The sequence below is a fragment of the Kogia breviceps genome, chromosome 11 (assembly GCF_026419965.1).
Source record: "Kogia breviceps isolate mKogBre1 chromosome 11, mKogBre1 haplotype 1, whole genome shotgun sequence".
NCBI classification, from domain to species: Eukaryota; Metazoa; Chordata; class Mammalia; order Artiodactyla; family Physeteridae; genus Kogia; species Kogia breviceps.
In genome coordinates, this window is record NC_081320.1 from 11,292,010 (window position 1) to 11,304,868 (window position 12,859).

Here is a 12,859-nt window from a genome sequence, read left to right on the forward strand (position 1 = left end):
CCTGACCCCCAAATGGGAGGTATATGCCTCCAGGCTTGGGGGACGGTGGGGACTCTACTGATTTTCTCTCTTTACCAGTGCACTTTAACCTTTTGGGGGTCCGGACCTTTTGAAAAGTTGATGAAAGGTATAGAAGTCCTCATAAAAACGTTGCGTGTAATAATCTGAGCTTCACAGAGACTTGCCCTAGCAATTCATAGATCCAGGTTAAGAACCCCAGCTTTACCCCTCCCTCTCTGTCTGTGGATTCTACCGTACAATATCACACTTGTGGAAACTGTATAACTCTGTTGAGCTCTAATCTGCCATTGCGTGGTGTCGCTATGTTAAAAGGATTGATAGGCGTCCTTTTGCCTGAGAAATAAAGTTCAAATTCTTTAACCAGAAATATAAAGTTGCCTGAAACTCTATATCTTCACTAAAATTATCTCCTTAGGGTCTCCAAACTCACCTTGCACTTCGTGGTATCTTGGTATCTTGGCTCATTCTCATCTCTTTATTTGAAATGTCAACCTTCAGGGTTTAGCTCAAATGGCCTCTTTTCAGAAGGCTTTACTCCAACAGGAAGGAGCCTGCTGAGGACTGAATATTTGTGTCCCCTCCCCAAATTCCTCTGTTGAAACCTAATGGCCCATGTGATGATACTAGGAGGTGGGACCCTTAGGAAGTGCTTAGATCATGAGGGTGGAGCCCTCATGAAAGGGATTAGTGCCCGTATGAAAGAGACCCCACAGAGCTCCCTGGCCCCTTCCACCAAATGAGAACACAGCAAAAAGACGGCTGTCAATGAACCAGTACCATATTGTCTTGATTACTGTGGGCTTGTAGTAGAGTCTGAAGTCAGGGAGCCTGATTCCTCCAGCTCCATTTTTCGTTCTCAAGATTGCTTTGGCTATTCGGGGTCTTTTGTGTTTCCATACAAATTGTGAAATTTTTTGTTCTAGTTCTGTAAAAAATGCCAGTGGTAATTTGATAGGGATTGCATTGAATCTGTAGATTGCTTTGGGTAATAGAGTCATTTTCACAATGTTGATTCTTCCAATCCAAGAACATGGTATATTTCTCCACCTATTTGTATCATCTTTAATTTCTTTCATCAGTGTCTTATAGTTTTCTGCATACAAGTCTTTTGTCTCCTTAGGTAGGTTTATTCCTAGATATTTTATTCTTTTTGTTGCAATGGTAAATAGGAGTGTTTTCTTAATTTCACTGGTGGATAGACCTGGAGTCTGTCATACAGAGTGAAGTAAGTCAGAAGGAGAAAAACAAATACTGTATGCTAACACATATATATGGAATCTAAGAAAAAAAAATGTCATGAAGAGATTAGTGGTAGGACGGGAATAAAACACAGACCTACTAGAGCATGGACTTGAGGATATGGGGAGGGGGAAGGGTAAGCTGCGATGATGTGAGAGAGTGGCAGGGACATATACACACTACCAAATGTAAGTTAGATAGCTGGTGGGAAGCTGCCGCACAGCACAGGGAGTTCACCTCTGTGCTTTGTGACCACCTAGAGGGGTGGGATAGGGAGGGTGGGAGGGAGGGTGATGCAAGAGGGAAGAGATATGGGAACATATGTATATGTATAACTGATTCACTTTGTTGTAAAGGAGAAACTAACACACTATTGTAAAACAGTTATACTCAAATAAAGATGTTAAAAAAAAAAAAAATGAACCAGGAAGCACAACCTCAGCAAACACTGAATCTGCTAGCACCATAATCTTGGACTTTCCAGCCTCTAGAACTGTAAAGAATAAATGTTTGTCATTCATAAGTTTATGGTATAACAGCCCAAAGGGATCAAGATAGAACTTAGCCTATCTTAGACTTTAAGACCAAAATATCCCCCGACATCTCTCCCTGAGGGTACACATGAGGTCAAATTAACAATCATATTAACAATGCTCTGTCTTTATCTTTTACCTATTTCCTCCTACAGGGTCCCCCCTCAGCCACTCCCCCTCTAAGTCCTCTTCCTACCAGTCCTCTTCCTGACCTGGTCTTTCTGGGAGAAACAACATCAGGATACCCCAGTTGCCTCTCAGAGTCTCTGAGTGCCACCCTCCACCTCTTGCCCCACCTCAGCCACCACCATGGCCTGACCATACGTGGGCCCTCCTAGAGAAAGGGACACCATAGGCTGGTTCCACCAGCCCTGCCAGCCCCACTACCAGCCACTTGCCACAGAGGACGAGGCCCTCTGCCCTGGCTTTACTGTGCCATCAGGCCATGGTCACACTCCCTGGGGCACTGGCTTGGAGGGAATGCCTCCCCATGGGTGTGCAAGCTGATATAAACCCAAAAGTGTAGGGAGCAAATTTAGATCAAGGCAAATTCTGTTCAAGAGGAGCAAGGCAGGAAGGAGCCAGAGACATAAATTCCCTTTTCTTTTCCCTCTGGTGGACTATTCTACATCATGGTTTCTTTGCACAGCCTGCCAGACATCCTCTGTGGCTGAGTGGGCATGCCTGCCAAGCAGTCAGCTGAGTTTTGGGCAGTGGCCAATGCAGTGTTTCTCATCCTTCCCTTGCCTTCATTCTCTCTTTCATGGGCTAAAGCATCAGCACTCATCAAATTTGCCTCCAGCTCTATGTTTTAGAGAACACGGTCCACAAAGTGTGTCCTATGCTGTTTATTGTCCAGTCTGTGAATAGAGTTACTGAAAGGGTTCGCACAGCTCTTCCTCCTGGATGTGCCCTTGTCTGCCAATAAACTCTCTCAACATGCCTCTCCGTGGCCTCCGCCTATGATGTTTTCCCAGGACTGGGGTTCCCTGAAACACAGGACTTTCCATTTTAAAACCAGACATCCCAAGCAAGCTGGGACCACAGGGCACCCTAATTTGCAGTCATAAGAGGCAGGTTTCACATGCATTTGAGCAAAACCTTACCTTCTGGGACCTTGAGTAATGAACCCCGCAGCACATAAAACACAACGTCTTCTCTATTCAAACTTCTGGCTAGCCTGGCTGGCCCAAATATGTCTCACCGGTATTTGTAAAAACAGTTTCAACATCGGGGCAATTTACAGCACTGCATTGAACAAACAGGAAGTCTGAACATCTAGGAAATTAGAGGTTTAATTCGTTTAATCAAAGCTTGTCCCATCTTAAAGGGGAATTTACTTTTCCAGTTTTAAATTTTCCCTTCTCAAAGAGACGGTTTACAATATTTTGAGTCCACCATGTAAATGCTACCTTTTCAAATCTCAGTAACCTACTTTGCCCTACAAAAACACAACAGTTTTTTAATGGGAGCACAGGCTCCGGACGCACAGGCCCAGCGGCCATGGCTCACGGGCCCAGCCGCTCCGCGGCACGCAGGATCCTCCCGGACCGGGGCACGAACCCGTGTCCCCTGCATCGGCAGGCGGACTCTCAACCACTGCGCCACCAGGGAAGCCCCAACACAACAGTTTTAGAGAGCTGTAATTAGAGATTAAATTGAGAGTAGGTGTCATGTGGAAACTCAACTAGATTCAACTCTCTGTTTGACAGAGGCAACTCTGAGGTTCATTTGCTTAGTACCTTTTGTATTAAGTTCTTGCTTCCCAACTCTGATTTTATCCAGCAATATTTTACTACTTTAAGCCTCTGGATCTCTTGGCTATAAATGCTAAATTAGTAGGCAGCAAGACTTGAAATAGTGACTGTAATGGACTTTTTCATAGCACAGTGAATATGTTGTTATATGATACTGAATGGGGGCATTAGCTATAAATGGCACCAAGCAGTCATCCCCTGGATGGTAATATAACCAGCAACAACTAAGGAAATACTTTCTAAAATCCCTCCATGATAAAGGTATCCTTTTTTATTTTTATTATTTTATTTATTTATTTATTTATTTTTGGCTGCAATGGGTCTTCGATGCTGCGTGCGGGCTTTCTCTAATTGAGGCGAGTGAGGGCTACTCTTCGTTGAGGTACACGGGCTTCTCACTGCAGTGGCTTCTCTTGTTGCAGAGCACAGGCTCTAGGCATGTGGGCTTCAGTAGTTGTGGCACACGGGCTCAGTAGTTGTGGTGCACGGGCTTAGTTGCTCCGTGGCATATGGGATCTTCCTGGACCAGGGCTCGAACCTGTGTCCCCTGCATTGGCAGGCAGATTCTTAACCACTGCACCGCCAGGGAAGTCCAGATAAAGGTATTCTTAGCCATTGTGAGACTTTACCAGGTAAGGGTGGGTAGTTGAAGTTGGTAGAGAAAGAGGGACACCATACACTGAGAGAGAAGAATTACAAGGCTTGAATTCTCACTTGACTAGTTAATAAGTTCAGAGGTAACTTGGTATAGTATTTATATTCCCACCGCTGAAAAGGGGGGGGGGGGCTTTCCAATTTCCACAAGTGAATATGTGCTGTACATCATATCTATAGCTTTTTAAGAACTCGAGCAGTTTGAGATTTTTACCTTCTCTGCCTGCCACAGTTCCATAAATGCTGGTAGAAGCCAGAAAACTGCCGGGTCAAAGATGAAGAATAATTTGTTACTTACAGCAGAGCATCCGCATTTTTGTGCCAGTTCTCTGAGTCCAAATTCCCACAGAGTGATGTGAAGGCTGGAGGACATCTACATGCACCCTGGGTTGCATCACAGGAAAGAACAGTGAGCTTAGGAAACCCAAATCTTTAATAATGGGTAGTAAGAATGTTTGCCCTTGGCTCCAAGGAAGGCACGATCTCCATCTTCTAAGGCTGTGAGCAAACCTGCCCTTTGCTCCAGAAGTAGACACTATCTCTGTCTTCCAAGGCTGTTTCCTACACAAAGGAATGAGGGCAGACAGTGCCCCCAAGCAACAAGCGGAAATGTGAAAGACCCATGGAGAACTGTCTCCCAACATGGCAAAGTATAACTTTCATTTTAATGAAACTTTATTATTAACTAGCACCCCTATCCAATATCAAAGTTTCTTCTATACAACCAAATTAAAAGACACAGGACCCGGGACTTCCCTGGTGGTCCAGTGGGTAACAGTCCATGCTCCTAATGCAGAGGGCCCGGGTTTGATCCCTGGTCGGGGAACTAGATCCTGCATGCCTGCCACAATGATTAAAAAAAAAAGATCCTGCGTGCCACAACTAAGACCTGGTGCAGCCTAAATAAATAGTTCTTTTTAAAAAAAGACACAGGACCTAATTCCATAAAGGTTGTGTATTTGTCATCTCTTGCTGTGAACGATATTACCACAAACCTAGTGGCAATGCACACTTATCTCCCAACTCCTATAGTCAAGAATCCGGCACGGCTTAAGTGGCTCCTATGATTGGGGTCTCACCAGACTGTAGCCACCATTGGCACTGAGTCTTGAAAGATACTTAAATCAGTTGGGAGGCATAAATAGGAAAAGTCATTTTAGGCAAAGAAATCGGCCCCGGGAAAAGGCTTGGAGATGACAAAGTTTATGACTGGTTTGCAAATACCCCAAGAAGTTTAGGAGTAGAGAAAATAAATACAGGAGTATGTGCAGAAAGAGAACTAGCAAGCCAGGATGCTTATTCAAGAATTATCTATGGGGCTTCCCTGGTGGCGCAGTGGTTGAGAATCCGCCTTCCGATGCAGGGGACGCGGGTTCGTGCCCCGGTCCGGGAAGATCCCACATGCCGCGGAGCGGCTGGGCCCGTGAGCCATGGCCGCTAAGCCTGCGCGTCCGGAGCCTGTGCTCCACAACGGGAGAGGCTGCAACAGTGAGAGGCCCGCGTACTGCCAAAAAAAAAAAAAAAAAAAAAAAGAGTTATCTATGGACCACATCAAAAGGACAAAGAAACCAACTCTAAGGGGTGCCACTAGCCTAAAGGAATAATATGAGTATCATAAAAAACAATGATCTTGGGGCCTTCCCTGGCAGTCCAGTGGTTACGACTCTGCACTTCCACTGCAGGGGGCACGGGTTTGACCCTGGTGGGGGAACTAAGATCCTGCATGTTGCATGACGTGGCAAAAAAAAAAAAAAAAATGATCTTAATGGATTAAAACACATTAGATATGTAAAAATGTGCATTCATAATGATGCTAAACAAACAAACAAGACCTTGTTGATTAACAATGGAGGTTACTGGTGCACCAACTTGTTTCTCTGAAATTTGATAATTAAAGTGAAAGTATCTGGCACTTATCTAGTCCTTACTCTGTGATCTCTGCATTTCAAGAATAATCAATGAGGGGAAAGGGACAAATTGGGAGATTGGGAATGACATATACACACTACTATACATAAAATAGATAACTGGGAATTCCCTAGCAGTCCGGTGGTTAGGACTCCGCGCTTTCGCTGCCGAGGGCCTGGGTTCAGTCCCAGGTCAGGGAACTAAGGTCCCACAAGCCACATGGCATGGCCAAAAAAATATATTAATTAATTAATTAATTAATTAATTAAATTTAATAAAATAGATTACTAACCAGGACCTACTGTATAGCACAGGGAACTCTACCCAATATTCTATGATAACCTCTATGGGAAAAGAATGTAAAAAAGAGTGAATATATGTATATGTATAATTGATTCACTTTGCTGTGCAGCAGAAACTGACACAACATTGTAAATCAGCTATACTCCAATAAATTTTTTTTTTTTTTTGTGGTACGCGGGCCTCTCACTGTTGTGGCCTCTCCTGTTGCAGAGCACAGCCTCCGGACGCCTAGGCTCAGTGGCCACGGCTCACGGGCCCAGCCGCTCCGCGGCATGTGGGATCTTCCCGGACCGGGGCACGAACCCGCGTCCCCTGCATCGGAAGGCGGATTCTCAACCACTGCACCACCAGGGAAGCCCCAATAAAATTTTTTTTAAAAAAAGAATAATCAATGAGCTGGTGAGAGAACGTTTTTTTATAGAAGAATCCCAGGTAGTAAAAAGAATTATTGAAAGTATTAGAAATTCACTGTTCCCAGATAAAGGACTTAAGAGACGTGCCAAAATGCAATGTGAGGACTTTTTTGGGGGATCTCTTGACCTGAACAAGCCAACTATTAAGGGATATCTTGGACTCAACCAGGGAAATTTGAATATGTACTGAGTATCAGATGATGTGAAAGAATTATTAATTTTGTTAAATATGATAATGGTGATTAAGTTCAAAAAAATCCCTATCAGTTTGAGATGCAGATTAATTTAAGGGTAACATAATGTGTCTGGGATTTGTTTTAAAGAACTGAAGCCAAAAAAGATGGGGGGGAGGGAATACATGAAACTAGACCGGCAAAACGTTAACAATTGTTGATACTTTGTGATAAGTATGAGAGTTCATTACTAGAAGTGGAATCACTTTTGCCTATGTTTAAAATCTCTCACAGTAAATATTTTTAAAGAGAAAATAATAAATAAACAAACACTACCTTTTCAGAGAGGACTTTTCCAACCACCGTCTCGAAACTGGTACCCCAAGTCCCCCTCTGCAATCCAGTTTACCCCCTTTAGAAAACTTTTCACAAACTTTAACTCTTCTTTTTAAAAAGTATGTGTGGGCTTCCCTGGTGGCGCAGTGGTTGAGAGTCCGCCTGCCAATGCAGGGGACGTGGGTTCGTGCCCCGGTCCGGGAAGATCCCACATGCCGCGGAGCGGCTGGGCCCGTGAGCCATGGCCGCTGAGCCTGCGCGTCCGGAGCCTGTGCTCCGCAGCGGGAGAGGCCACAACGGTGAGAGGCCCGCGTACCGCAAAAAAAAAAAAAATAATAAATAAAAAATAAATAAATAAATAAATAAAAATAAAAAGTATGTGTTTCTTAACTCTCTCTCTAGAATACAAGCTCCATCCTCCTCATGATGGTGGCAAGCACCTACCACTCAGTCACGTGCATAGAGGATGAGCAATATATATATTAATGAGTGAATGAATGAATAACGAAGCCAGATATTGGTGAATGTGGGAGTAACGAGCACTCTCAGGCACTGAGAATGAGCGTGTAAATGATGGGGAACATCTCTGGGAGACAGAAAGGAGAGTAAAGATAAGTAGACCAGACTGCTAGACTGCTTTCATCATAGGAGGAAAAATGGAAACCACCAAAACGAGGGGACTTCTAGGTTAAAAAGACAGATTAAACAGAGTGCTCCCTCCCCAAGGGTTAATTAAAAAACAATAAAGGATTTTATTCTAAGTTATAAACTCAGGAGGATGTGATGCACAGGAAAGGAGACAATAGCTTAAATGTTTCAGAAGCTGTAACGCAACAGAGTGATAAATTACATAAGTCATTTAAGAAAACTGAATAGTAGGAGTTCCCCAGTGGTCCAGTGGTTAGGACTCCATGCTTCCACTGCTGAAGGCCCGGGTTCAATTCCTGGTCGGGGAACTAAAATCCCGAAAGCCGTGTGGCAAGGCCAAAAAAATAAACAAAAACTGAATAGTAAGCAACAATAGGGGAAAGGTAAGAACCAGGCCAAATTATACCATAAAACCACAAAAGTCTTAGGAATTGGTGGTATCAGGTACCCCTAGTGTGAATAAAGAAATGTCACAGTGTTAAGATGAGGAGGTTGGGTTGAGAGTCCATTTAAAAATGAATCCAGGGCTTCCCTGGTGGTGCAGTAGTTAAGAATCTGCCTGCTGGGAGGACCTTCAAGATGGCAGAGGAGTAAGGCATGGAGATCACCTTCCTCCCCACAAGTACATCAAAAATACATCCACATGGAGTTGTGGAACAACTCCAACAGAACACCTACCGAACGCTGGCAGAAGACCTCAGACTTCCCAGAAGGGCCTTCGTGCTTCAGCCGGTTGTCAGACCTGAGCCTCTGAGACGGGACAGCCGAATTCAGCACATTGGACCATGAGAGACCTCCCAGCCCCATGTAATATCAATCGGTAAGAGCTCTCCCAGAGATCTCTGTCTCAACGCTAAGACCCAGGTCCACTCAATGACCAGAAAGCTCCAGTGCTGACACCCCATGCCAAACAACTAGCAAGACAGGAACACCACCCCACCCATTAGCAGAGAGGCTGCCTAAAATCATAAGTTCACAGACTCCCCAAAACACACCACTGGACACAGTCCTGCCCACCAGAAAGACAAGATCCAGCCCCTCCCACCAGAATATAGGCACCAGTCCCCTCCACCAGGAAGCCTACACAACCCACTGAACCAATCTTACCCACTGGGGGCAGACACCAAACACAGCGGGACCTACATACATGCAGCCTGTGAAAAGGAGACCCCAAACACAGTAAGTTAAGCAAAATGAGAAGACAGAGAAACACACAGCAGAAGAAGGAGCAAAGTAAAAACCCACCAGACCAAACAAATGAAGAGGAAATAGGCAGTCTACCTGAAAAAAGGATTCAGAATAATGATAGTAAAGATGATCCAAAATCTTGGAAAAAGAATGAGGAAAATACAAGAAAAGTTTAACAAGGACCTAGAAGAACTAAAGAGCAAATAAACAACACTATAAATGAAATTTTAAAATCTCTAGAAGGAATCAATAGCAGAAAAACAGAAAAATAGCAGAAAAAATGCAGAAGAATGGATAAATGACCTGGAAGATAAAATAGTGGAAATAACTACCACAGAGCAGAATAAAGAAAAAAGAATGAAAAGAAATGAGGACAGTCTCAGAGACCTCTGGGACAACATTAAATGCACCAACCTTTGAACTATAGGGGTCCCAGAAGAAGAAGAGGAAAAGAAAGGGACTGAGAAAATATTTGAAGAGATTATAGTTGAAAACTTCCCTAATATGGGAAAGGAAATAGTTAATTAAGTCCAGGAAGCACAGAAAGTCCCATACAGGATAAATCCAAGGAGAAACACTCCAAGACACATATTAATCAAACTATCAAAAATTATATACAGAGAAAACATATTAAAAGCAGCAAGGGAAAAACAACAAATAACATACAAGGGAATCCCCATAAGGTTAACAGTGGATCTTTCAGCGAAACTCTGCAAGCCAGAAGGGAGTGGCAGGACATATTTAAAGTGATGAAGGGGAAAAATCTACAACCAAGATTACTCTACCCAGCAAGGATCTCATTCAGATTCAATAGAGGAATTAAAATCTTTACAGATAAGCAAAAGTTAAGAGAATTCAGCACCACCAAACCAGCTTTACAACAAATGCTAAAGGAACTTCTCTAAGCAGGAAACACAAGAAAAGGAAAAGACCTCCAATAGCAAACCCAAAACAATTAAGAAAATGGTAATGGGAACATACATATCGATAATTACCTTAAAGGTAAATGGATTAAATGCTCCAAACAAAAGACACAGACTGGCTGAATGGATACAAAAACAAGACCCATATATATGCTGTCTACAAAAGACACACTTCAGACCTAGGGACACATACAGACTGAAAGTGAGGGGATGGAAAAAGATAGATATTCCATGCAAATGGAAAGCAAAAGAAAGCTGGAGTAGCCATTCTCATATCAGAAAAAAATAGACTTTAAAACAAAGACTATTACAAGAGACAAAGAAGGACACTACATAATGATTAAGGGATCAATCCAAAAAGAAGATATAACAATTGTAAATATTTAAGCACCCAACATAGGAGTACCTCAATACATAAGGCAAATGCTAAAAGCCATAAAAGGGGAAATAACAGTAACACAATCACAGTAGGGTACTTTAACACCCCACTTTCACCAATGCACAGATCATCCAAAACGAAAATAAACAAGGAAACATACACTTTAAATGATACATTAAACAAAATGGACTTAATTGATATTTATAGGACATTCCATCCAAAAACAACAGAATACACTTTCTTCTCAAGTGCTCATGGAACATTCTCCAGGATAGATCATATCTTGGGTCACAAATCAAGCCTTGGTAACATTAAGAAAATTAAAATCATATCAAGTATCTTTTCCAACCACAATGCTATGAGACTAGATATCAATTACAGGAAAAAACTGTAAAAAATACAAACACATGGAGGCTAAACAATACACTACTAAATAACCAAGAGATCACTGAAGAAATCAAAGAGGAAATCAAAAAATACCTAGAAACCAATGACAATGAAAACATGACTACCCAAAACCTATGGGATGCAGCAAAAGCAGTTCTAAGAGGGAAGATTATAGCAATACAATCCTACCTCAAGAAACAAGAAACATCTCAAATAAGTAACCTAATCTTACACCTAAAACAATTAGAGAAAGAAGAACAAAAAAACCCCAAAGTTAGCAGAAGGAAAGAGATCATAAAAATCAGATCAGAAATAAATGAAAAAGAAAAGGACACAATAGCAAAGATCAATAAAAGTAAAAGCTGGTTCTTTGAGAAGATAAATAAAATTGATAAACCATTAGCCAGACTCATCAAGAAAAAAAGGGAGAAGACTCAAATCAATAGAATTAGAAATGAAAAAGGAGAGTAACAACTGACTCTGCAGAAATACAAACGATTATTAGAGATTACTACAAGCAACTCTATGCCAATAAAATGGACAATCTGGAAGAAATGGACAAATTCTTAGAAATGCACAAGCTGCCGAGACTGAACCAGGAAGAAATAGAAAATATGAACAGACCAATCACAAGCACTGAAATTGAAACTGTGATTAAAAATCTTGCAACAAACAAAAGCCCAGGACCAGATGGCTTCACAGGCGAATTCTATCAAACATTTAGAGAAGAGCTAACACCTATCCTTCTCAAACTCTTCCAAAATACAGCAGAGGGAGGAACACTCCCAAACTCATTCTATGAGGCCACCATCACCCTGATACCAAAACCAGTCAGAGATGTCACAAAAAAAGAAAACTACAGGCCAATGTCACTGATGAACATAGATGCAAAAATCCTCAACAAAATACTAGCAGACAGAATCCAACAGCACATTAAGAGGATCATACACCATGATCAAGTGGGGTTTATCCCAGGAATGTAAGGATTCTTCAATATATGCAAATCAATCAATGTGATACACCATATTAACAAATTGAAGGAAAAAAACCATATCATCATCTCAATAGATACAGAAAAAGCTTTTGACAAAATTCAACACCCATTTATGATTAAAAAAACCCTAGTGAAAGTAGGCATAGAGAGAACTTACCTCAACATAATAAAGGCCATTATGACAAACCCACAGCCAGCATCATTCTCAATGGTGAAAAACTGAACACATTTCCTCTAAGATCAGGAACAAGACAATGTTGCCCACTCTCACCACTATTATTCAACATAGTTTTGGAAGTTTTAGCCACAGCAATCAGAGAAGAAAAATAAATAAAAGGAATCCAAATCGGAAAAGAAGAAGTAAAGCTGTCACTGTTTGCAGATGACATGATACTATACACAGAATCCTAAAGATGCTAGCAGAAAACTACTAGAGCTAATCAATGAATTTGGTAAAGTAGCAGGATACAAAATTAATGCACAGAAATCTCTTGCATTCCTATACACTAGTGATGAAAAATCTGAAAGAGAAATTAAAGAAACACTCCCACTTACCATTGCAACAAAAAGAATAAAATACCTAGGAATAAATCTGCCTAAGGAGACAAAAGACCTGTATGCAGAAAACTATAAGACACTGATGAAAGAAATTAAAGATGATACAAACAGATGGGGACATGTACCATGTTCTTGGTTTTGAAGAATCAACGTTGTGAAATTGACTATACTACTCAAAGCAATCTACAGATTCAATGCAATCCCTATCAAACTACCACTGGCATTTTTCACAGATCTAGAACAAAAAATTTCACAATTTGTATGGAAACACAAAAGACCCCGTGTAACCAAAGCAAACTTGAGAAAGAAAAACGGAGCTGGAGGAATTAGGTTCCCTGACTTCAGACTATACTACAAAGCTACAGTAATCAAGACAATATGGTACTGGCACAAAAACAGAAATATAGATCAATGGAACAAGATAGAAAGCCAAGAGATAAATCCA